This window comes from Sesamum indicum, linkage group LG4 (genome assembly GCF_026168435.1).
Source record: "Sesamum indicum cultivar Baizhima isolate 11 linkage group LG4, ASM2616843v1, whole genome shotgun sequence".
NCBI lineage: Eukaryota > Viridiplantae > Streptophyta > Magnoliopsida > Lamiales > Pedaliaceae > Sesamum > Sesamum indicum.
Window position 1 is genome coordinate 7,158,291 of NC_142660.1, and position 23,859 is coordinate 7,182,149.

The window sequence follows — 23,859 nt, forward strand, 5'->3', positions numbered from 1 at the left end:
AACTCCTAATTTTACATGATAATTATATATATACATAAAAATATATAAACACAATACTAAAACATGGACTATTTATTTTTTTGTACAATAAATTCAATGTTTTTCTTTTTTTTATTGCCTAATAAAATGAATAAATATATATCTAATAATATGAAAGATTATAATGATAATTCATAAATAATACAACAAATATAATTATAAAATGCATGCAGATTCTTTAAAAGTCCTATTATCATTTAATTTTAAGTTTAATTTTGTACACAAATTATTCTTAATTCTAAATAATTAATTTTAATTTTTAGAGTACATACAGTAAAAAAAAAAAAGAAGAAATTAAGTTAGATATACAGTCCCATCAATGGGTTTTGTTATACTTATTTTTTCCTAAATATTTGAAAAATCTTCCCACTATACTATCAATTTTAAAATAAATCCATATAATATTCCTCAATAGCTCGATGAAAGTCCTGAATAATTATTTGTTGGTATACTTTGTTTTCAAAAGAATTTCATAAGCTATATTTTGTTTAGTAGTTAACTAAGCATTATTTTAAATTTCATATTTGTGGACATAATTATATATGTTATAATCAACAGTGTGAAAAAGATAATATACATATAAGATGTTTATTATATTTTTTAATTTATGAAGATAATATTTAATTTTAGTAGTTATTCAAACAAAATATTATTTTAGAGATCAAGACATTTATACAAGAAATAAAAAAAAGGACAAAAGAAAATCTACAACAAACTTAACGGCAAGACTTACCTGAGTGGCAAAACACCCAATATAAAATTATCCCTTTTTCAAATTATTCATATTAATATAAATAATAAAGTAACAATAAACTACAAAGACATAAAAATGATTTTTAATTACTTCTTATTATTATTTGTTTTGAAAATATCTTAATAAATTATTATTATACATAAATAATAAAATTGTTTAATAAATATGTACCACAAATAATAATAAATAACTTTTTAAAATAAAATTATATAAATTAATTAACATTATTTTTTTTTAATAAACTTGACCAAATTATAATAAATAAATTTAGTTTTTAAAAGTAATTTTATCTTAAGCGCATTATTTTAATATAAATAATAAGTTAATTTTTTAAAATTATTATTTTTGTTCGATATAATACAAAATAAAATAAATTATAATCAAAATTTGAAACCAAAATAATAATATTAACCTACATAAATGCCCATTCAGAATACTATTAATATTGGGGTTGTAAAAAATTCAGAAGTATTAATCCATGATTTTATCATAGTAGGAGTGATGAGAAATAATAAATATAAAATTTCAATTTCTCTGATTTTTCATATTTGATAGAGGCATTTTTAGTAAATATTAAAGAGATCTGCTCATAAAAATAATTAGACCGCAATCAAAAGAGATCTACTCATAAAAATATATAAGTGACCACTAAATCTAGTATAATGACAAAATAAGAAAATTTTAAATAATATAATATGATACAATTAATGGAAGACAACTGAGAAATAATTAATATAGGGTTACTTCGCTAGGTAATTACACTTTTTTTTCAAAAAAAAAAATTCTAAAATTACACGTACAAAAAATTCACTATTTTCATCTGACCTCTTTGTTAAGAATTTGACAAAAAATTTTGACAATAGCACAAAAATTACACCAAATTTTTAATTATTACCCCCTCAATCAACATTTGTTATGTAATATTTTTGTACTTATAAGAAGAAATATATAATAATAATATTAACTCCACCCCATATACATAGCCTATATTCATCTCTGTAAATACAAAAATATACATGAAAACGATAAATGAGTAACAATATCCAAATTTTATGTAATTCTAAATTGTATCGAAAAAAGGTAAATTATAAATGAAAATTTTGTCAGAACATATAAGTGTAATTTCAAAACTTAATAATATGCAAGTAAAATTATACTTTTATAAAATTTAATTTTTAAGACCACTGTCTAGCCAGATAAATATTCTTTTTACTCATAATTTAATAAAAAATAGAAAAACATAGAATATTCTTTCTACTATTTTCAAATTATTTATTTTAATAGGAAATAAATAAACTTTTAAATAGAATTTGAGCTAAAACTTTTACTTGAATTAAATTATTATTGAAAATATTTTAATGAACTTTGACAATTAAGAAATAAAAAACTTAGAGAAATAAAAAATTAGAGAACTTTGTAATTTTAATACGTATTTACCACAAATTCTAATAAATAAAACAAGAATTTTATCTTCAAATAAATTAAAAATTAATTTCTATTTACTAATTGTATTGCGAAACATTCAACAAAATAAGCAACTAACTTGACATAATTAACGAATAAACATAAAATTAACTTAAAAATAAAAAATTATATTTTCCTCCAAAAAGTTCTAAATTACACACTAAAACTTTCATTGTTTTAGGCTTAACCCTTTTTCGTTAGGAATTGGTCCAAAAATATTGATAAAAAATTTTACACTTATAACAATAAAAATATAATAATATAAAATCATCCTATATATATGACATATTCCCAAAAATATTTATTAAATGACGCAATTCTAATTTTCTACTATCAGTTATAAGACTATCATTTTATATCCTACCTCCGAGCCCTACATGAGAACTATAAATCAATAAATTCAATTATAATTACTAATATAATAACCGTATGGACTATTTATTTATTTTGTACAATAAATTCAATTTTTTTCTTTTTTTTATTGTCTAATAAAACGAATAAATATCTATATAATAATATGAGATAAAGGTAATTCATAAATGATATGACAATAATTATATAAGGCATATAAATTCTTTTTAAAAATCCTATTATATGACAACATTAAGAACAAAAAATATTTAATTTGCCCTATAACATTGTTACACAAAGAATAAAACAAAGGGACCATAAATATAATTTACCTTATATATAACAATATAGTAATATGAAAATATTATTAATAAGATATAATAAATCATAAAATACTAATATAATTATAAACAATTTATGTACAATTAATTCAATTTTTTTATTCTATGCATGCAAATAAATATTTTTTGTTTCTATAGTAAATTATATATAATATAAAAAAAATAATTGTATAATATAATATGCATGTAGACAATTTCTTTAAAAACAATTATTATAAAATTCAAAAAGTACAAATAAATGCCTTGGTAACGTGATTCCAAATATTTACATATAAGATTAATTTTGATCTATTTAGCCATTGACGTGATTTTTTATCTTTAACGTTTACAAATTCTTACGAATTTGGTCAAATTTCAAACCAAATTTATAAAAATTTATAAACATTAAAATTCAAAGTCATCAAAATCATAAATAATGACAACAAATATAATTATATATATATATCTGTGTGTATGTGTGTGTAACAAGCCTATAGATAATTGATATCTTACTACTTGACATATATACTGCATTAAAATATTTGGTCTACTTAATAGTTTTTCTAGCAATATGTAATTTCTAAATCATTAAATTCTTAATTAATCTTTAAATTAAATAATCAATTAAAATTTTAATTTGTAGCACTCCAATTCGTTCCATCAATTTTAAAATATATTTTCCCCACGACATGACAAATAAAATAAGAAATTAATTAATAAGTGAAACAAATATAAAATAAATGAAATAATGGTGACTTTCTCATTACAAGTAATTTTTAATAAATAATAAATCATAAATAATTATTATTATGCAATATAATTTGCATATAAACCATTTCCATTGAAAACCAATTATCATATAACATCCAAGTTAGAATTCAACTACTAACTTGATTTTACATGAATTAACTAATTACAAAGTTACTATACATAATTTAACAATCTATTATTATAAGAAAGAGATATAATTGTCATCACAAAAAAAAGAAGAAATATAAAAAACGACAAATACTATCTCCATTATCCTATGCAAATAAATTAAAAACTAAAAATAATTATAAAATTATTTACGGCAGTCATAAATGAAGAAATATAATATCAAATCATTCATAAATTTATAATATATACAATAACTTAGTATCCTTTTCATTTACAGTTATATATATTATTATATTATACTATAATAAAAGTGTAACACTACTTATATTTTATTGATACCCTTTTAAATAATAAATGAGAGTGTATGAGGATGGGTCTATTCTCACCTTTTTGACAGGAAGGTTTTGTTCAACAACTGTATTACTCACCCGCCAATTCTTATGCTGTCAAAGAGTTGTATAAGCGAGGAGGAAGTTACTTCAACATGGACTCAAGCAAGAACACAATCTCTACCACAAGAGTAGATTAGCTTTACAAGAGTTCTACAATATGTTAGTTCTATATATGCTGTAAACAAGAAAGTTGGAAATGGAGAACAATAACAGAGTTTTAGCAGCAAAGAAGCCAATATGCAAGGTGGTAGAACACAAACACTATTATTACTAGATAAATTAATCAGAGCAGCAAAAACAATGAAGAAATACGCTCCAATTAGTCAAAAATCCAATAAAATGAGAACCCAACAACACAACATTAGGGGACAAATGATAAAATGATATGATAGCATACGAATAGTCACCTGCACCACGGAACACCAATACTAAAGCACTTCCAGAAACATCACCGTGGTCTTCTCAACAAGTGTAGCAAATGCAACTGAAAGAAAATTATGTGATGAACTTCATTGGAAGAGTTTAAAAGAAAGATGGAAGACAAAAATGAAAGAAAAAGAAAGAACTATAAATTAGAGGGCGACAAGACAAATTTGATGAAGTTGCATATGCGACGGGTACCATAACATATGTTGGATGAGAAACCACAAATGCAAGTACTTTTACAAAGTTACAAACACTATGTATAGTCCGCAAATAGTGAATCTCATTTCAATTTCATGCTAAACCAAATTTACAATGGCCTGTTGATGAAAAGATGGTTTATTATATGTTTGCCATTTTCAAATTACATTTACCACAAACGTTAAAATTCCTTAATTGGTGTACCTCCTAGATTCACAAGACGAGCTCACTGTATCGGACTCTTATATCTGCATCGCCTGCTGAGTAGCTGCAGGAGATAGTAGTTTCAAAATCTAAGCCACATCCTAACAATATAGTTTAACATAGAAAGTGGTATGAGATTACGTAAATGGTCCACCAGTCAATGCAAATTTCACAAACTATAAAATATTGTCCATAGTTTTGTCATTACCGAAAACACAAACAAAAGAAAATTCCAGAGTTGAACTCATTTGGATAGCATCCTATCCCATAGAATATATTACCTAGAAGGAAGATGGCTTGGGGAACAAAAGGAGTACTCGCCGTCTCCCTCTAAGCAGACTTTCAAATATGCGTGAAAGTCTTTCGCAAGTTTGGCGGTGTAATTTTCTTCGTTGCCTGTATGGAAATCAAACCATCTAGACCATCTAGCACGCATCAGAGATTGGTGCAAGAAAAAGTTCAAACATCATTTTATTGCCCCATAAATTTTAAACAAAAAAACTACAAACAAAGTCTATTTGCATTGTTTGAGTTTCAAGAGATTGCAAGATTTCTAGGACACCACAATTTGCAGGCAATCATGACACATAAATGGTTAAAATAGACAGAATAGATGAAATATGACACAATACAACTGCCGGATCATTTGTTAAGCAAAGAGACAAAATGACACTAACTTCAACTTGATATTATGTTTCACTAGCTTGCTTAAGTTTAGCTGATGTATCCTTCACCTTCACCAACTGTGCAATATGAAGCCGAGTTTTAAGCCTGGATTGAGTAAAACCAGCGAAAACCTCCAATAATTTTTATTACAAGATGATGAGCAACTGCCTATAGAAATTGAATAATGTATTAATTCAGATCCCCAAGATCCGCAAAGAGCTAGAGTAGTTCAATACAAGTTAGTACAATGTACAGATGACATGATGGAGACAGGAAGCACCGAGTTCATGGTGATCCTGATTGGCATCACGGTACCATTCTGGACAAAAGGATACCAATTCAAGGCCTAAACCCAATGAACTCCAATTCTCAAATTGAACAGCCTGCTTAATCATTTCAAAGTTTCAGATCTAATCTATTAACATGTTGCATATTTCAGAGACCAAATACAATAGAAGGGTTTTGGGGGTAGCTGATCATAAATCAATCTTGAGTAGCATAATCATTCATGATACATGTACTCACAAAGCTTCACAGTAAATTACCAAATGAAACAATACTTAAGCAGGAGCTCATCACTTTTTATCTTACCCAAACTTACTAAAAAAGAAGAATATCACCAATAACGTCTATTGGAAGATTCGTTACAACAAAATGACATCTTTTTCTGAATATTAAATTACTAAAAGATCCATTGAATTCTAAAAACCATCATATCTGTCAATTGTGTTTCACATATACTTGGTGTGCAAATTAGTTTTAAAAAAAAATATGCTTTTCAATATTTAATTCATGTATCACATACATTTGGCATGTAAATTATTTCAGAACAATTCATGCTTTTCAAAAATTCATTTACACTCCATGTTTCCTGATAATCTGCAGTGTCACAACATTACCCACTAAATGCATTAAAACTCATACACTATGCATGATCAACCCACAAATTCAGAGCATATGATCTATTATCCTGGCGGTTCTATTACCTAGATCAAAACTAGACCCCAGTATTAGCTGACCTTATCCTGCCCATCCTATGCGAGAGTATGGAAGAACTCCTTAATAAGCCTGCATCTACAGTGCAAAGCAGATCAAAGATACATGTGAAACGAAGATACAGAAATCTTCTCAACAGCTTTAATTTTCTTAAGCCTAAATAAATCATTATTCACTTAGTATTCTCGCATGCTAATCAAAAAACTCACGGAACAATCGCAATACCTCAAGAAAAGCTTTTAACAAGGACTTGTAAACTACTAATCCTTTTAGAGCTTTTCATTTTGGTGTGCATATTGTTTTTCCTTGTCCTTTGAAGGAAACATGGAAGATCCCACAACAAAAGGATTATGACCACAAAGAGATTATAAACACAAATATATTTCTGGAGAAATTAAAAAAAATAGAACTCAGACCACCTTGAGCAACTTATCATATGAATTCAGAACATAATTTCTTTTGCTAATTATGCACCACTTCTGTCCCACAAGGTTGGTCTGGCATTTTATGTTAGTTCATTGCAAATGTTCTATACTTGGATATAAAGCCATTTATCATTTAATCTAAAGGCACCATCTGAATTTTCCAAACCACCATGCAGAAAAGGCAGTATGTGTTCACACAAATCATGATATGGTACAGACCTCAATTTGAAGAACCCGGCCAATTGCTGCTTCTGACTCATTCCAGTTCATCTGTGAACAAAGCCCATTTCTTCCCCCAGCTCGCCAGTCAAGAAGGCCAAGAAGAACTTCCACAAGACCAACCCTACAACAATTATATGCCATGTTACTATTGCATGACACGGAGAACATGCAACAGTAGTTTTATCAGGATGCATATCCCAATAATATTCTAAAAACAGACTCAATCACCCACCCATATCTTAGCCCAGGTGACAGATAATTGCACGTTGTGGGCCGAAAATTACTTTGTATCTAATAAATACTAATTGCATGATTTGCATTACTTATGCACCCATCTTAGAAAATTTATCATGAAAACACAGATGAATTTATGCGCATTATTGTTTCATTAACCACGTCTGCACATTTCACATGCATAACAATTCTACAACTTAGGGTCTAAAGAGATATTGATGCTCACTTGAGACCCTGTGCAACAAGTGCATCTCTTGCTCGATTCCCTGCAACTACAACACGCTTTAAGGTTTCAAGAGCTAGGATGCTTCCACCTTGCCAACCAATCGCGTTCGACAGAAGTGGAACTACCTGAAGAAAAAGCTCATCAGAACAATACCAAACTTAGCAACAGATGTTTAATCAGATAAACACATCTTTTGTATGATATTTTCTTGGAGGGGAAGAAAGGGGGGCTGCTTAAAACCACGGCATATCTGGGGTGTCCCAATACTAGTGGCTGCCATAGCTTCTGCACAGGTGGTGCTACCTGCAAGCTAATGTAGAACACGTAAACAATTAAGGCGAACTCGCTCCGGAGGAGTTTGTGAATTTTGTTGCGACGAACCATCCTCAGATACATAGGTTTCTGAAGCTATTGTTTCTCTGCTTGCTCCATGGGCTACTGCAGACACAAGTTTGGGCACATAACCAAGATATCCAACATGATCTGCAAGAGCGGGGTACATCCTGAGTAAAGAGACCGGGGCAGCAGAAAGAAGTAGAGGAAGTTCAGTGTCAACAGCTTGGCCATCATATTGTGAGGCGGCAACGGATGTAAGGTACTGATCCAGCAGCCCTTCAAGAAATCTCTTGGGATTTCTAAGTGGAAATTTGGGATCTTTCAGGAATAACCTAACATAGATCCCTCCAACCTAGACAGCAATACATGATGTAAGTCATTAAACAGAATTAGCGTTCTTTAGAACATCCATGTAATCAATCAAAAACAAAAGAGTACATCTGCAGCACACAGCAGTTATACCTGAGGTTCATTTCCCATCTCCTGTTGGCCAGAGGCCTGCTCAGGTACATCCCAATCAACAACACGTCCTTTCACCTGTTCACGGTACAGATCCGAAGCCATAGTTGCTATTTGTGCAGACAACAATGCAGCCATTGCTGGAGTCCAGACTAGTTCAGGAGTTTTGTTGTTTGTTCAAGAGCAATCACAACTGCTTCACCAGGACCATCCCTGATTACCGAGACAAGGAAATCAGGCAGAAATCTTGCCAGACTTATCGCCACTCTAGGCCCATGCATAGTCTGGCCAACAAGCTTCCCTAATAGCGAAGCTGCTGCGGCTCTTTGCTGCAACGGAATCTCTTCTACACAAAATTTCCATTTTAGAGCGCAAGATAGAATTCTTAAGAAACCGCTATCTATGAGATCAGCATACCTTGTATTGGCAAGAGAACTTCAAGAATGAAAACCACCCCTCCATGCTTTGCAGCTGCCCAAGCTAGCTCCGGCGTGCTTGCTAAGGCATAGAGAACATGCAAAGCTCCTTCACGGCAGCTGGAAGATGAGTAAAGCAACTGTAATAAAACAAGCAGACCAGAGCTATCTGTGACCATTGCTTCCACACAAGGTGCATATGTTGTCAACCGTGACAAAACAAGTAGACATAGCTGAGGAATGTTGCTTGATGAAGAAACAGGAAGAGAAAAGCATTCAAAGAGGGGAATAGCTTCTCCTTTGTGGAGACCACTGAAGCTAAATTCAGATTCTTTGTCAACAAGTGCTGAAATTACAGAAATTACAGAAAAAAAGGTGTCAAGGGTGACTAAAAAAGTGTCAGACAAAAAACCACCAGACTTCTAGCTGAAGGGATAGCAGACCGTATTGAAGATTTTTAACTAGTTCCAAATCCTCCCTCTCCAAGCTTTTCCCATCAAGTGATACTGAAGAATCATCAGATGCTGCTCGGCAGATCCATCAGTGGTTACATCACTATTAACATGAGTATCCATGCTTGCAGCGGGTGCATTATGGACTAGATGTGATATAAAATCAACAAGGGCAAGACAGAAGTCCTCAGGCTTAGTAATTTCAAAATCTGGTTGATCATTATAGACTCTCAAGTATACATTGCCAATATAGAGCTCCTTAGATAATGCTTCATAAACAAAGGAATGCGAATCTTTAAGGTCATACGAACCATGATGACTAAGGCTTGCACGCTGCTCTTCCACAAATTTCAAAAGTTCTACTCAGGTGGAGGAATTCCAGATTATCTGTTAATGAAAGATCAAGTGAAACTATGTCATGATATCTAAGAGTCCCACAACGTCATCAACTATGGCATAGAGCATCTACAAATGGCCATCACTTGGAACTACAGTATATGTGTTTAAAACATTTTCAATCTAGATAGTTATGGAAAGTAACACCCACACCCCAATTATTATCAGAAAGACAACCAATATATAGATTAGAATTATAGCTTGCACATAATAGATACCCTTTTCTTAATCATTATGCAAAAAATAAAACCTTCAGGCTCGTGAAAAGAACTTCTGGTGCAAAAGCTTCTTTTTTTGTTTTTTTGTTTTTTTTTTATGGGGTGGGGAGGAGGAAAATGTGCAAATAGGTTCGCATATCAAACATAAGAAATGCATGGAAACTTCACAACTAGTCATAGATAGGAAGGGCATAGATTTTAAGGCCCAAAACCAAATTTCTTTGATCAGACAAGATAGATATACGGAAGAAGATACTCTATTAGATGCAAACAAATAACCTCTTCCCTTAAAGAACCAATAGTTGAGCTGCAAGAGATTCTTTGAATTAAATACTATGTCCAGTGCAAAAGACAGTTCAAAGAAAATTAAGTTCTCTAAATCTGAATGCAGAACGTCCAGAATATGCCACCAAACCACCCGGAACAAGTAAATCAGGAAAAGAAAAAAAAAATGAAACTTGAATCAGTTATAGAATCTTCATGACAACTACATACCAAGTAGTTAAAGCCAATTTGAAAACTTTTAATAACACAAACTTGTAGAACATATTGCTTTCCTCTCTTTTTTCCCCCAATTATCTACTTCTAATAGAACCAACAAAGTACTTACAAAAGAAGAAGAAGCAAATATTGCCTACATATCAGAAAAGGTATGTTAAGAAGCCTGCCCCGTTATAGTGCTCTGAGTTTCACAACATTCAAAGAAACTATGCAGATACTGATGCAGGAAGATGAGGCAATGCTCAAGTAGCACCCAATACGTTTTTTCTTTGTCAAAATGCAAAATCTGCAGCATTTACCTCAGGGGACTCCAAGTTTGAGTTTAATGTGAATAGGAGGTCATTTTGCAAATTTATTTTTCAGCATGCTTGCAAGTTTAGGGGTTAGTAAAGCTCTAAGGGCATCAGCTGCAGCCTGATTGTAGGGTGTCGGGATCTCCTCGTCAACCAAACCACTAAGCCTTGACAAGGCATGAGATGCTTTTACAGCATGTATGTTTTTTGCTATTTGAACGCTAATTCCAACACCATGTGCATCTCTCTTATCTGATTCCTCCGCCGTCGAATCATATTGGAGCAACAATGGTATAAGGTACCTGAATAAACAAAAAGTGACCCTATAAAACCACAAGTTTCTGAAATGGACCTGGATTTCAAAAAAAAAATCCACCTGAGAAAGACCATAACATCACGATAAAGCAGTTTGCAACAGTGGAGTGGTTTTTAAGATATAACAGGCACATAGCAGCTGATGCAGAGGCCTTCGAGTTCACAATGTTCATAAACCATAAACTTCCACAGTGCCATAGAATAATGAAATTTTGTCTTTCAAAGAATAGTCACCATAAAGTACCTTCAACACAATAGTTCCAAGATTTTGTTCAATTTTAAAATAAAAGTTGGACTCTCTTTGCAAGCAAATTGACTCGACAAAAGGTACTGAACAAATAAACATTAACTCTATGAACCCTCAAGTTTGTAAATGGACCTCGATTCAAGTAACAGACCACAAGAGAAAACTATAACATCAAGGTACGGCAGTTTTTTGAGAAACATCGGAGTGGTTTTTGTAAGATGTAACAGTCATGTGCCAGCTGATGCAGTGGCTTCAAAATTCAAATTGTTCATAAAGCTTAAGTTTTCACACTTCACGTAGAAAAAGTATATTCTGGCATTCAAAGAATAGTCACCACAAAGCATCTTCAACACTAGAGTTCCAACATTTTCTTCAATTTAAAAAAATAAAAATATGACCACCTTCACAAGCAAATAAGTTTTCTATACAAGCTCAGACAGACACAGAGAAAATTCCAGCAACAAAGTCATCCACATGAGCACAAAGAGCATTATAAATAGACCAATATGGGTAATTTCATTATTCAATATCCATATATGAGCTACGAAGAATTATATGGGCAAAAGAGTGAAAAGTAATGAACGAATAGAAACTAAGTCACTAAGCAATATGCCACTTGGAACCAGGTTAAGCGATAAATATAAAAGGACGGTCCAGAAATCCATAACAGAAACAGTAGTGTTCTGCGAACTTCCAGAAACTAGAATCTCATGCTAGAAAACTGATGAAAGCATAATCATAACAATATAATGATCTATCTTACCACAGTACACCAGCCTTCAGAAGGGCATTTTGAATTTCAGAGGAGATAGAAAGGTGAGCAATGGTCTGCAGGGCAGCATCAATAGCAGCAGGAACAAGCTCAAGTGCAGTGCAATGAACAATGTCATCAACTAATCCTGAAAATTCGAGCATCTCAGTTCTCGCACTTTCAAACTGACCCAAAACTGGAAAGGTTCGCATTATGTTAGCGACAATAGTGGCGGACGGTTTAGTGGCAGGAGTTGTTGGTTGGACCACACACATGCAACGGGAAAGGAGGGTTGCAAGAAGAGGTATTCCACCATCTCTCACAAGCTCTTCACCGTTCAATGATGAAGACTCGCACCTGAAAGTTAAATATGTGGAAATAGCATAAGCAAAAGTACATTTACAAAGTACTTATCTAAAGAAGAATGATATGGAAATTAAAGGCAGATGATGAATTTACGTCAACCAAACAAGCTCCGAGGATGCAACTAGAAGATGTGCTTGATCAGAGGAAAGAAAATTGTTATCATCCTTGTCCACTGTAATGGCACTTAAGAGCATAGGATATCCAGCATATTTGAATGGCATCAATACATTCCCATATCGCCTATATAGAACACTGGCCCTTTAAGAGAAGCAATAACCTCCAACTCTGGGGACCTTGCAATCCTTGCACGGTCACCTAAGGGAGAGGAATAAGAAAGCAGTAGATCACTAAAAAGAAAATATGAAACATGGAACTCAAATATGAAGAAATACAACCAATTAAAGAGGATTGCATTCCGGCCAAAGACATGCCTCATAAAAACCGTCATATGTAGGGTTCAACTTAGGAATTTTGTCCAACTTTGCTGATCATATTCCAAGAAGTTTACTGATTGCAGAATGAAATATTAGTGGCAGGCAACAAAACCAAAGGGAAACATATGTAAGTAGTCCAAACCTCATAGGAAAGCCCTATGATTTACATTTTCACTCTTCCGCAAAAGCCACTTAAATTTATATATTTAAATTTATTTCTTGGTCCACACCTTAAATTGAGGTAGTATCATATCTAAGAATTAAATATATATATATATATAGTCCCGTGTCCTTCCTAGTTCCAAGATATATTTAAAATCAATACCGATATCCATTTATGTGCAAAAAAGCATTTGGCTCATCTTGACAGCATAAATACCTTTCGAGCACTTTCTACCAGTCAAATAAACAGCTTAATTGTGAAAACGACGTCTAAACAAGTCGACTAATTCATTGGAAATAAGATCTGGCAGCTTATAAGATCCCTTGTCTATATGTTCTTTTTTTTTTCTCAAGCTTAATCATATAGTCTCCGTTTTTTATGAGTAACGACAGATCCTCACACAGGATCAAGGAATTTGGCATACCTGCAAGCACTCATAAGCATTCTGCACTGCCAGAAACTTCTCCCTCCCTTTAGGATTTTTGTCCGAATGATACTTCATTGCAAGTTTCCTATACTGTCTCTTGAGCTTTTCCTCATCAATATACTCAATCTGCTTTGATATATCAGGTATCTCCTCAACTGACTCAAAACTTGGTTTCTTAGGGGTGTCATGGAAATCTCTAGTATCTTGCAAGCTTCTTCTTCAGAAAGGTCCATTGGCCTTCGAGTTAACTCTTCTCTCCACATTACTAGCAATGATTGCAAAAACTCAACATGTTCAACAATAGGCCAATTAGGAAATCTAATTTCATCACATAAGTTTCGAAGATAATAACGATGACACCACATTTCATCTTTCAGCTCTGGATGTCACGGGTGGCATTGGACCATAGTCATATAAGGAATGACAATGCTGTGACAATTTCTGAGGGAAATCACCAAGATGCTGAAGAACCTAATCAAATAAAACTGAGAGTTAAATGCAGCACTTATTTGCATTGAGGATGACTCAAGTACCACCATGTTTTAGAATGTAAATACTAAATGTTAACAAAAGAAGCTTGGGGTGAAAGACAAGTAGCAAACTCCAGTTGCAGATTCAGGGCTACCTGACGGATCAGATTTTCTGCTCGCATCTTGTGTGTCCAAATAATATCAGGAGTGTCAGAATCAGAAACCATTGCTGCGGCAAAAGCAACTGGGCCGCTACGTTCCAGTACATAAAGCAATGACTCAGGTAAGAGGCCGCCCAAAACACTTCGTTTCGCCAAAGGTAGAGAAGAGGAAACTGCAGCTTCCTCACCACCATGAAAAGATTGATAAACATGAGTCACTGAGAAGAGTTGGGCAATTGAAAGAAGATTAGATCCAGGGTAAGCCAGAGCAAAAGAAAATGCGCCTGTACTGTATAGTCGGATCATTGCTTTTGGGTTCCTAGTAACTATAGCTTTCAGCAGAGCAGCAACAGCATCAACAATAGTTGGTTCACCAGAAAGCATTGCCTGCACATAAGAAATAGAGGAAAGAATTTGGTTCATTAACTGAAGCTCTGAAATTGAGAAACAATGTGCATATTGAGGGAGCCAACATCGAGCCACTGCCTAGTTCAGCTTAAAAACAAAAGAAAAAATAACGAAAACATCGCAAACCTGTGTGGAAGGCAAAGAAAGGAACAAAAGTTACCCCACTTCCAAAGTGAAAGTGTTATAATATAATTACCATGACAAGGCACAAGAGAATATGAAAAGTTGCATCTTTAAAACACCAGGAGTTTAAGGATACTAGTAAACGTGGATATCCTAAGTGCATATTACAGGAAAACTATATCTTAGTTTAAGGAGGTGCAATAGTTCCAGTGACCCTTCTACAGTTGTTTTCTCAATCAGTCTCCAATGTGCATCTCATGTGACGATAAGCATAAATTCCGGACAACTGACTCCCATTTTAAATGGCTTGCAAGGCAACCGGTTTATTGTAGGATAAAGCTCTGATCCTATTTTACTCTACGTGCCACACATCAATCTTTTATGTAACCAAGCTCATAACAAAAGGAATGCTTTAAGGGGCCCAGTGCTTTATGTACGTGAAAGAATGGCCTGCTCATTGAAGCGAGTAAAGATTGAGGGAAGGGAAAAACAAAATGAACAGCCCTTCATAATTCTTTTGAACCAACTTGTACCAGATCTACGTACAAGCAATATTTAGAACTCTTTTAACAGAAGTCGGAAATGCTGTACACCACCCTCGCATATCCATCAACATAATCCTCGACTTACTATCCCTAAGCGAATACAAATCATAGAACTGCCAGATTGAAAATCTCAAATATTTGAGGACAAAGGTTGATGGAACTTATCTGAAACCACATATCAACCTTTACATTTTTCAGGCTCTCCAGGTAAATAAACAAAAGATACAATAATAAGCATAACTTTCTGCGTTTTTAGCAATTTTTTATTCTAATAAGTCTGAGTAGATTTTTCAGTTGGCCAAATTGGGACAAGAGCACACACAACCAATAGAAGGACAGGCACTTAAAAATAGTACTTGTGCAATATGTGGAAGACAATGTGAGCTTGACAAGATCCTCTTTACTCTGGGGGTTGGTGTAACAATCTCTCCAGCATCATCTATACCTGAATGAGCGGCTACCATACTGTGCAATATGGACAATGCCACATCTCCTACCTGAAAAAGAACACGCCCGTTTTAGGAACATTGTAAAACAAGCATACCCAACTATAGGTAGGTGTATCAAGTATAGACTCCCTCCATGTCATTATTTGTCCCTTTGGCGCAGGAAAAACAGAAATTTCTCTACCATAGATATCCTATTTAAATAACAAAGTAAATAAGAAAGAACCTCGTTCAGTAACTAATTAATAATATATTTAGTCTAAGAAATGTAGATGATCATAAGAGCGAAAAATTCTTCGTTATCACAGTAGAAATTACTTTATTTCATATTCCGTGGCGAAAAACTGCAACAGAATGATCATGATCATAGTCTGTAGTCCAGTAATTAGTCTCTATAGAAACTAGATACTAATTCAACTCCATCAGTTCAGCAGTAGTTTGATATATAAACAACACTTCAGTGCTATTGAAGATCCCCAAGATCCGCAAAGAGAGCTAGAGTAGTTCAATACAAGTCAGCAGACATGATGGAAACAGGAAGCACAGAGTTCATGGTGATCCTGATTGGCATCACGGTACCATTCTGGATGATACAGGTATAGACAAAAGGATACCAATTCAAGGCCTAAACCCAATGAACTCCAATTCTCAAATTGAACAGCCTGCTTAATTATTTCAAAGTTTCAGATCTAGATCTATTAACAAGTTGCATATTTCAGAGACCAAATGCAATAGAAGGGTTTTGGGGGTAGCTGATCATAAACCAATCTTGACTAGCATAATCATTCATGATACATGTACTCACAGAGCTTCACAACTCAGTAAATTACTAAATGAAACAATACTTGAGCACGAGCTTATCACTTTCAATCTTACCCAAACTGACTAAAAAAAAGTAATATCACTAATAACGTCTACATAAGACCAAACTGTATAGAATATCCTAAATGTAGCATCAAACATCCCATCCCACAACAACGGACCAGAGCATTGTCCAAATAGTTAGATGCCAAAATCCCAGAGATTGCAATTGCATGCTCATGTACATAAGTTCAACAATTTACATAGCAACAGGCATATCATAATTCGAGAAAGGAATAGTAAAAGAATATGGGGACAGTATGTCTACTGTTGTGGACGATTTTAGTATATTGCCATTATTGCACTCAAAAAATCAAAACCATCAAGCATCCTCTAAAATGCTCTGATACTTTATGACTTAGAGATATCCACCAAATTACCTTCATTTAGCTCCAACTAACATGCATCATTCTACAGCGCGACACATTCCAATTGTGATCAAAAGTCATATATTACATAAATGAAGCAATTATTTGCATATATTTCAATTTTAAATAATAATTACTATCTTACCATAGGTTTCTGCACAGGGGCATAACAAGAAAAGGAATGCCGGTAAAATACTAAATTTCCAAGAGACCATTCTGCGTGATACCAGAAGAGGATCACACATAAGAAAAGAAAACAAACCTTGAACATAACGAGACTGCAAGATCATATGATAACTGGAAGCGAGACACCATTGGAGGACACCTAATAGCTGCACTATGTATTGCATCTTCTCTTGCAACACTCGACGATTCAGTATTAGCCATATCAGCAACATCTCCACAATAATATCCTAAAACAATAATAAGATCGAATAAACAGAATAAGCACTTTAATTTCAGATATTGATATTAAATAACTTCTCTAGATAGATCAACATAAATATCGATAGGGATTAAGCCAGTACAAGTGACTTACCAGGACTGAACCCCGAGTGATAAGCTCTTGGGAAGTGACAACAAATTCTCGAGCTTTTTGCACCAGTAGTCAAGAAAAACATTGATTTAAGAGAGTGACTTACAATGCAATCAAAGATTAAATCATTAAAGATGCAGAACAACAAAAAGTAACACAGGCCTAATATTAACAAATGATGGTATCTAATTGTATCTGTTGATTTTCAATGGATAAGAAAATCCCTAGCGGAATGCTATGTCCTCAAAGGTACCTAAAAGATTTTTACAGTACTTATGTTCCATATATTCTTCTCATGATGTAATCTTTTTTCATTTAAAACACCTTGCTGTGAGCTCATAACTCAATACCACCCAATATCTATTGTCGAGTATGGACTTGAATTTTACTCGTTCAACACTTCAAGTGCATAAAAAGATAAATGCAGGAGAGCACTAACACACCTAGCCCCTCAAAAGAATAGCTCGCACTACCAATGAACTAATGAGTGGGTTCTGCATAAGAGTGTAGGGGACAAATGATAAAGATGATATGATAGCATATAAATAGTCACCTGCACCACGGAACACCAGCACTAAGAAGCACATCCAGGGACATCATCTCGTGTTCTCACCAAGTGTAGCAAATGTAACTGAAAGATATCTGATGAACTTCATTAAAGAGTTTAACAGAAGATGGAACACAGAAAAGGAATCTGATTTTATTTTCAATTATTAGTTAACAATGATTCCCAACCTCACATTCCTGGATATACCGCATTCATGGGCCAGTAAAGATTAGAAGTGAAAAATTTATAATACTTGTCTATATGCACCATGGTAGACTTCTTTAACTCTTACATGCAAGCACATACGTTTTCCTTTTAGGGGGCGGTCATGTAAGATGCACTACCACTATATACTGAACTTGCACCCTCACCCTGCTGGGATGGCAATCTAAAGGGAATAATTCATTAAGATTAAAGAAAACTATAATAATATAGAATTTAAATATTGTTACAATAAATACAAGGCCAGAATCTATCTCCTCCTCCTCCCAACCAAAAATAGTAGTCACATAAGAAAAGGCATGCCAAAGTAGAGGATTTTACACACAAAAAATTTTCAGCACCAAGAAATGTGACAATTTTTTAATAAATCAATAAAGAAAAGAAAGGACTGCCGCAGTGTCATTAAAGTTATTGCCTCCAACAGAATGAAATACTATGTGCACATAATCTCAAAACACAAACGCCGCAACACATTATGCAAATGCTAACTTATCATAACGAGGGTAAGAGGCCAATCACATCACAGCACTTCGTTTCGCCAAGTATAGAGGAGGACAATCAAGCTTCCACAAAATCTATGGATTTCAAAGTGTTATCATCCTCGATGCTAGCACAATACCCTTTTATCTCCTCACATCTACCTAGTCGGGACGGATTTCGCTTTTCTTTCTTTTCTTTGGCCACTAATGAATTTTTTTTCTTTTTTCTTCCCCTTTTGCTTTAGTCACGGCTTTTATTTTCTTTTTTTTTTCCTTTGTTTTTGCCCGCGACTTGTGTTCTTTAGGCCGTTTTCCGGTCTTTTGACGCGAATGACAACACTTGTGGTGAAGGCACCCGGTTACTCAACCAAAAAATGTCGCATTCTGGCCTTTTGACGCGAATGACAACACTTGTGGTGAAGGCACCCGGTTACTCAACCAAAAGACGTTTTACCTAAAGTGCTTTGCATACTCATAGCTCCGGCCACCATTTTACGTGAATAACAACATTTGTGATGAAGTTACCCAGTTACTAAGTGACCTAAACCAGCGGAGTAGATGTAATTTCCTTTTTCTTACTTTTCTTCCTTTCTTTCTTTTTTTTCTGGAAGGGGAAGGGCCTTTGAATTTTTCAAAATGGATGCATGTCCCATGTTAGGGATATAAGGATCAATCGGGTAGAGTTTTAGCAAACAAATATGATCTCACAAGAATCCTAAGATTTAGTAGAAGCAAAGAAATTCCAACTCTCTTTCAAAGCAATTCAAAATGCATGAAATTATGCCTCAACGACTCCACAGTTAATCAAAGCAACAATCACATAACGCTAGTGCACATTCATGTCTCAATCTTATGACTTCCTAAATCACATTTATTTTTCAAATTACTAAAAAATAATATAAACGGAAGTAGTTTGATAGTAACTGGCAAAAGAAAACAAAACAAAAGTAGTTTGATAGGATAACAAAAGATGAACAAAAATTTAAAAAAAAAGTTACCCTCTGGTTCCTATGTGTTAATTAACACTACATATATGTCATGGAATTCTTTACTTTTGAAATGGTTTTATCTCATTTGGAAGGTGAATTGGGCTGTTCAAATCAAAATTAGAATATTAGAAGTTTCATGTAATTTCAATTGAACCAAGAGTCTAATCCTAAAATGCTAAACAATAACAGACATCCCGACAACAAAATGTCTCACAGAGCTTGATATACCACAAAGAACACAATACACGTCGTTTACTTGAATGAGATAACATAAAAGCACAACCAAATTAAACAAGATGAGAAACACCCACACCACAATAGTAAAGTAATTGAAAACCACTAAAAAAGCATCCAACACTATTTATCAAAGGAACAAACTTGCCATAGATAAAAAGAAAATCACAACCCCATAATGTAGATGATAAATATCAAGACAAGATAACAATGCAAACATATAAAGGAATGCTTGATGGATGAAATGAAGAGTGAAAGCCAAGAAAATGATCAACTTTTTACCACCATTATCACTTTGCAAAGACTTTCTAGTTTCTGTGTCATTGTTTTCAAAGACCGTCTTTGCCACCTCATACACCTTCATCCAGCATGCATGAAGACATAAGACAAGCAGATAATTTTGAAATTCCACAACCAAACTGCATGTTCACAAGAGGAATTAGTGTACTGTGCATCATTCGATATTGTTGGATAAATAAATTACAAATAGAACTTACTTCTAAAGTCTTCATGAATCCTCAAGCTCTACCGCCTTCTTGGACCATTCCTCCGAACCTTCCTTAAACGAGTGTACAAGCTTGGTTACCTATGCGGTCCAGAAACATTGAAACACAAAGACGTTGACAAATGCATTAGATGTGGCAAATGTCTACACACACACATATATATATATGAACAGCCAATGCATTGCTTAAAAAGATAAGTAGTTGTTAAGATGAAGCCTTAACCAACCATCAATCATGAACTTATAAGGGCATCATACAACTAAGAACAACATGAATCATTACATACACACAAACACAGCCAAAAGTGACACTCTTATAAACAAGACCGTCGTCCTTTGTTATATTGATCGCCAGCATGGTAAGTCCTCAAAGGTACCTAAAAGATTTTGACAATACTTATGTTCCATTTATTCTCCTCCCAATGTCATTGTGCTACTAGTGCTTAACTTAATACCACCCAATCTCCATGCCCAAATATTATACTCCTTCAACCCTTGAACAACACTAAAATGATAAACGTAGGACGAGGACCAGCCCACCCATCCACTCAAAAGAATAGCTAGCACTACCAATGAACTAATGAATCGGTTTGCATAAGTTTCAGATCTATTAACAAGTTGAATATTTTCGAGAAAAAAAAAATGAAACTGTTTTGGGGGTAGCTGATCATAAATCAATCATGAGTAGCATAATCATTCATGATACATGTACTCACAAAGCTCCACAACTCAGTAAATTACCAAATGAAACAATATTTGAGCAGAAGCTCATCAGCTTCAATATTACCCAAACTGACTAAATATAGGAATATCACGAATAGCGTCTACATAAGACCAAACTGTACAGAAAATCCTAATTTGAGGATTGTTCAAACAGCAGAAACAGCCTCTCACTCACAATATGGTATTAGATGATGAATGTATTCAACTTGGAAAGGAGACTGAACTGTTCATGGTAATAACCAACAATGATAAACTGTGAAGGCCCTTAAAACCATCAGAAATTGAAGTTGGTTCTTGAATTAGAAGATAAAGAGGGATGAAAATTGGATTTGGACAGGTCAAGGGGACGAAACATCATAAAAGAAAAAGTGGCTTCCATTAAAACTTCATGTAATAGAATTCATCATTCAAAAAGAACTAGCATGGTTCTGAAAATTAACTGTTACAAGTCATAAGAAAAGCAGAAATCTCTGCTCACCAGATGCATACGAGATTATTTGCCTTTTCAATGGTGAAATATAATGAGCCCCTTGGAATGCAGCAGCGCGCAGTACATTGAGTGGTCTGAAATCAATGGAATATGCCTTCTGAAAGCCATCCAGAATTGCCATCATTGTCAAGTTTGCAGGTCTCCTGTCTGATTTATATCCTCTTAGCAATGACACCTGAGCAACCATGGAACGCTCATGATTTAGATAAATGTTCATGTCTTACAAATTGTCACATCTTAAGAGCTGGAATAACAAAGGAAGATTACGGGATAATTATACAGACACATACCCTCAGGTTTGGGTATTACGGATTAAACGAAAAAAAGAAAAAAAAATGAGGGAAAGGCCTATGAAGCATGATAATAAAGATCTATGAAGCACTTTATTCTCCACAACACACCTAAATGAAAACCACAAACAAGATTATCTGTGAACATTACAGGTTTCATCACGGAAGGAGACAGCTGCAGAATTGTGCTTACCCTAGTATTTCTTTGTTAATGTCTCTGGCATTGTACCTTGTATATCCAAAACCAGTGTAATCCCAAACCTAGAAGAAGACATTCATCAAATTCAGATGTAAACTGTTCCAACAATCCTTAGCAACATTTTTCTAATTTTAAGTAGAAGAAAATTACTGACCATATGATATTATAATAGAGCAAGTTAAACACATTAGATTGTCAAAGCAAAAATTAAATAAAAGAAGCACTAGAAAGCAAGATAAAGATGACATGTAAGATGGAGGGAGAAAGTATTTGCAAGCAAGGAAGTGAGAGCAAACTTAGGACATCAACAGAGAGTATTCCAGTATTCCTCCTTTATCTATCAATATATGAACAATGAGAAAATATTGGGCCAAGAAGGATTGTTCAAACAGCAGTAACATTTCGCAATACCATAATTTGAGGCCTCCTCCTCGCTCTGTCTCTCCCCCCTGCTTTTCTTGGTTTTCTTTACTCTGTTTTCTTGGGTGAGAAATGAACACAAGAAAGAAGAAATGAAGGGAGAGGGTTTCACCATGTGAGTGTCGGTGGGGTTTGACGATGGGGAGAAAACGGTGGTTTAAGGGTTTTTACCAGCGGGGTTTTCCTTTCTTGGATTTGTACCCACATCCGCAGCTGCTTCTCCCGCGGGTGCTGCCGTACCATCACATTCGAACCTTTGAGTCTGCCATACCACCATGAACTTCACCTGCTTTCTTTAACTTTTTTCCTCGAAGAAGTGAACAGAGGAGAAGGGAAATGGTTTGATGGTGGGGTTGGGTGAGGGTATTTTGGCGGTGGGAGGACGGAACTGCGGCGTCTCTCCTTCGCCGGCTTTGGCTTTCTTGGAGGGAGAAAATGAGGGGTATTGTTTGAGGTGTGAGAAGAAGAATTGCTAGAGGTGTGATGGCCTTCCTCGTACCTGCAACATCACCCACTTGCCTCATCTGCTTCTCCACATTCAGCAACATCTCAATTTTCGCCTCCAAATCTCCGCCTCCATTTTCCTACAAAATTAAACCAAAACATTCGACAAATCACAGCACGAGATACAAAATGGGTAAGCCAACAATAGCGTATAAGCTAATTGGAAATCAGGAACGCGCATTTGCTTACCATTTCGATCGAATAGATACGACCAATTGGGGAATTTTTCGTGCAATCGATGAAAAACAAAACCCTAGAGAGAGAGAGAGAGAAAGAGGAGAGAGTTGAAAGATGTTTTACCATGCGACCATCTTACCGCTACTAAACCTTTTACAAAATTATAAAATTTTTATTATACATTTTGACCCCTGAATTATGTTTATTATAACAAAAGTTCCCGAAAAAAAAAAAAACTTAGTGTTGACAGAACAAAACACCCTTTTAACTTATTTTTATATTTTTTGTTTCACTTTTTAAGTATATTTAATTAAAAAATTTCTCTCAAAACTACTTTTAGTAATTTTAAAATTTTTACTCAAATTTTTATTTAAACAATAATGTTCAAAATGTATAGCTATATATAAACTATATAATACATAAAAAAAATTTTACAAGTTCAATATGAAAATATGTTTTACAAAGAAAATTATTTACAAGCTCAATTTAATTTTATAAAAAAGTATATTATATAACTTATAATTTTTATATTAAATTACATGCATAAATATTTAAAATATAGTAGCTTGAATTATATAGGCCATACTATAAGA

At 33.9% G+C, this 23,859-nt stretch overlaps 1 pseudogene across 1 annotated transcript; it reads right to left on the reverse strand.

Moving 5' to 3' along the window:
- Positions 1 to 4,449: 4,449 nt before the first annotated feature.
- LOC110013307 (dnaJ homolog subfamily C GRV2-like) lies at positions 4,450 to 23,397 on the reverse strand (annotated as a pseudogene). Its single transcript, XR_016065169.1, has 22 exons — positions 23,279 to 23,397; positions 22,577 to 23,169; positions 22,160 to 22,227; positions 21,665 to 21,851; positions 20,456 to 20,544; positions 20,241 to 20,377; positions 18,041 to 18,118; positions 17,491 to 17,543; positions 17,215 to 17,365; positions 15,634 to 15,774; positions 14,196 to 14,588; positions 13,568 to 14,041; positions 12,640 to 12,861; positions 12,193 to 12,537; positions 10,874 to 11,169; positions 9,428 to 9,846; positions 9,009 to 9,353; positions 8,595 to 8,937; positions 7,797 to 8,484; positions 5,309 to 7,457; positions 5,028 to 5,091; positions 4,450 to 4,683 (listed from the first exon to the last, which is right to left on the reverse strand). The product of XR_016065169.1 is annotated as a dnaJ homolog subfamily C GRV2-like (transcript).
- Between the last annotated feature and the right edge of the window lie 462 nt (positions 23,398 to 23,859).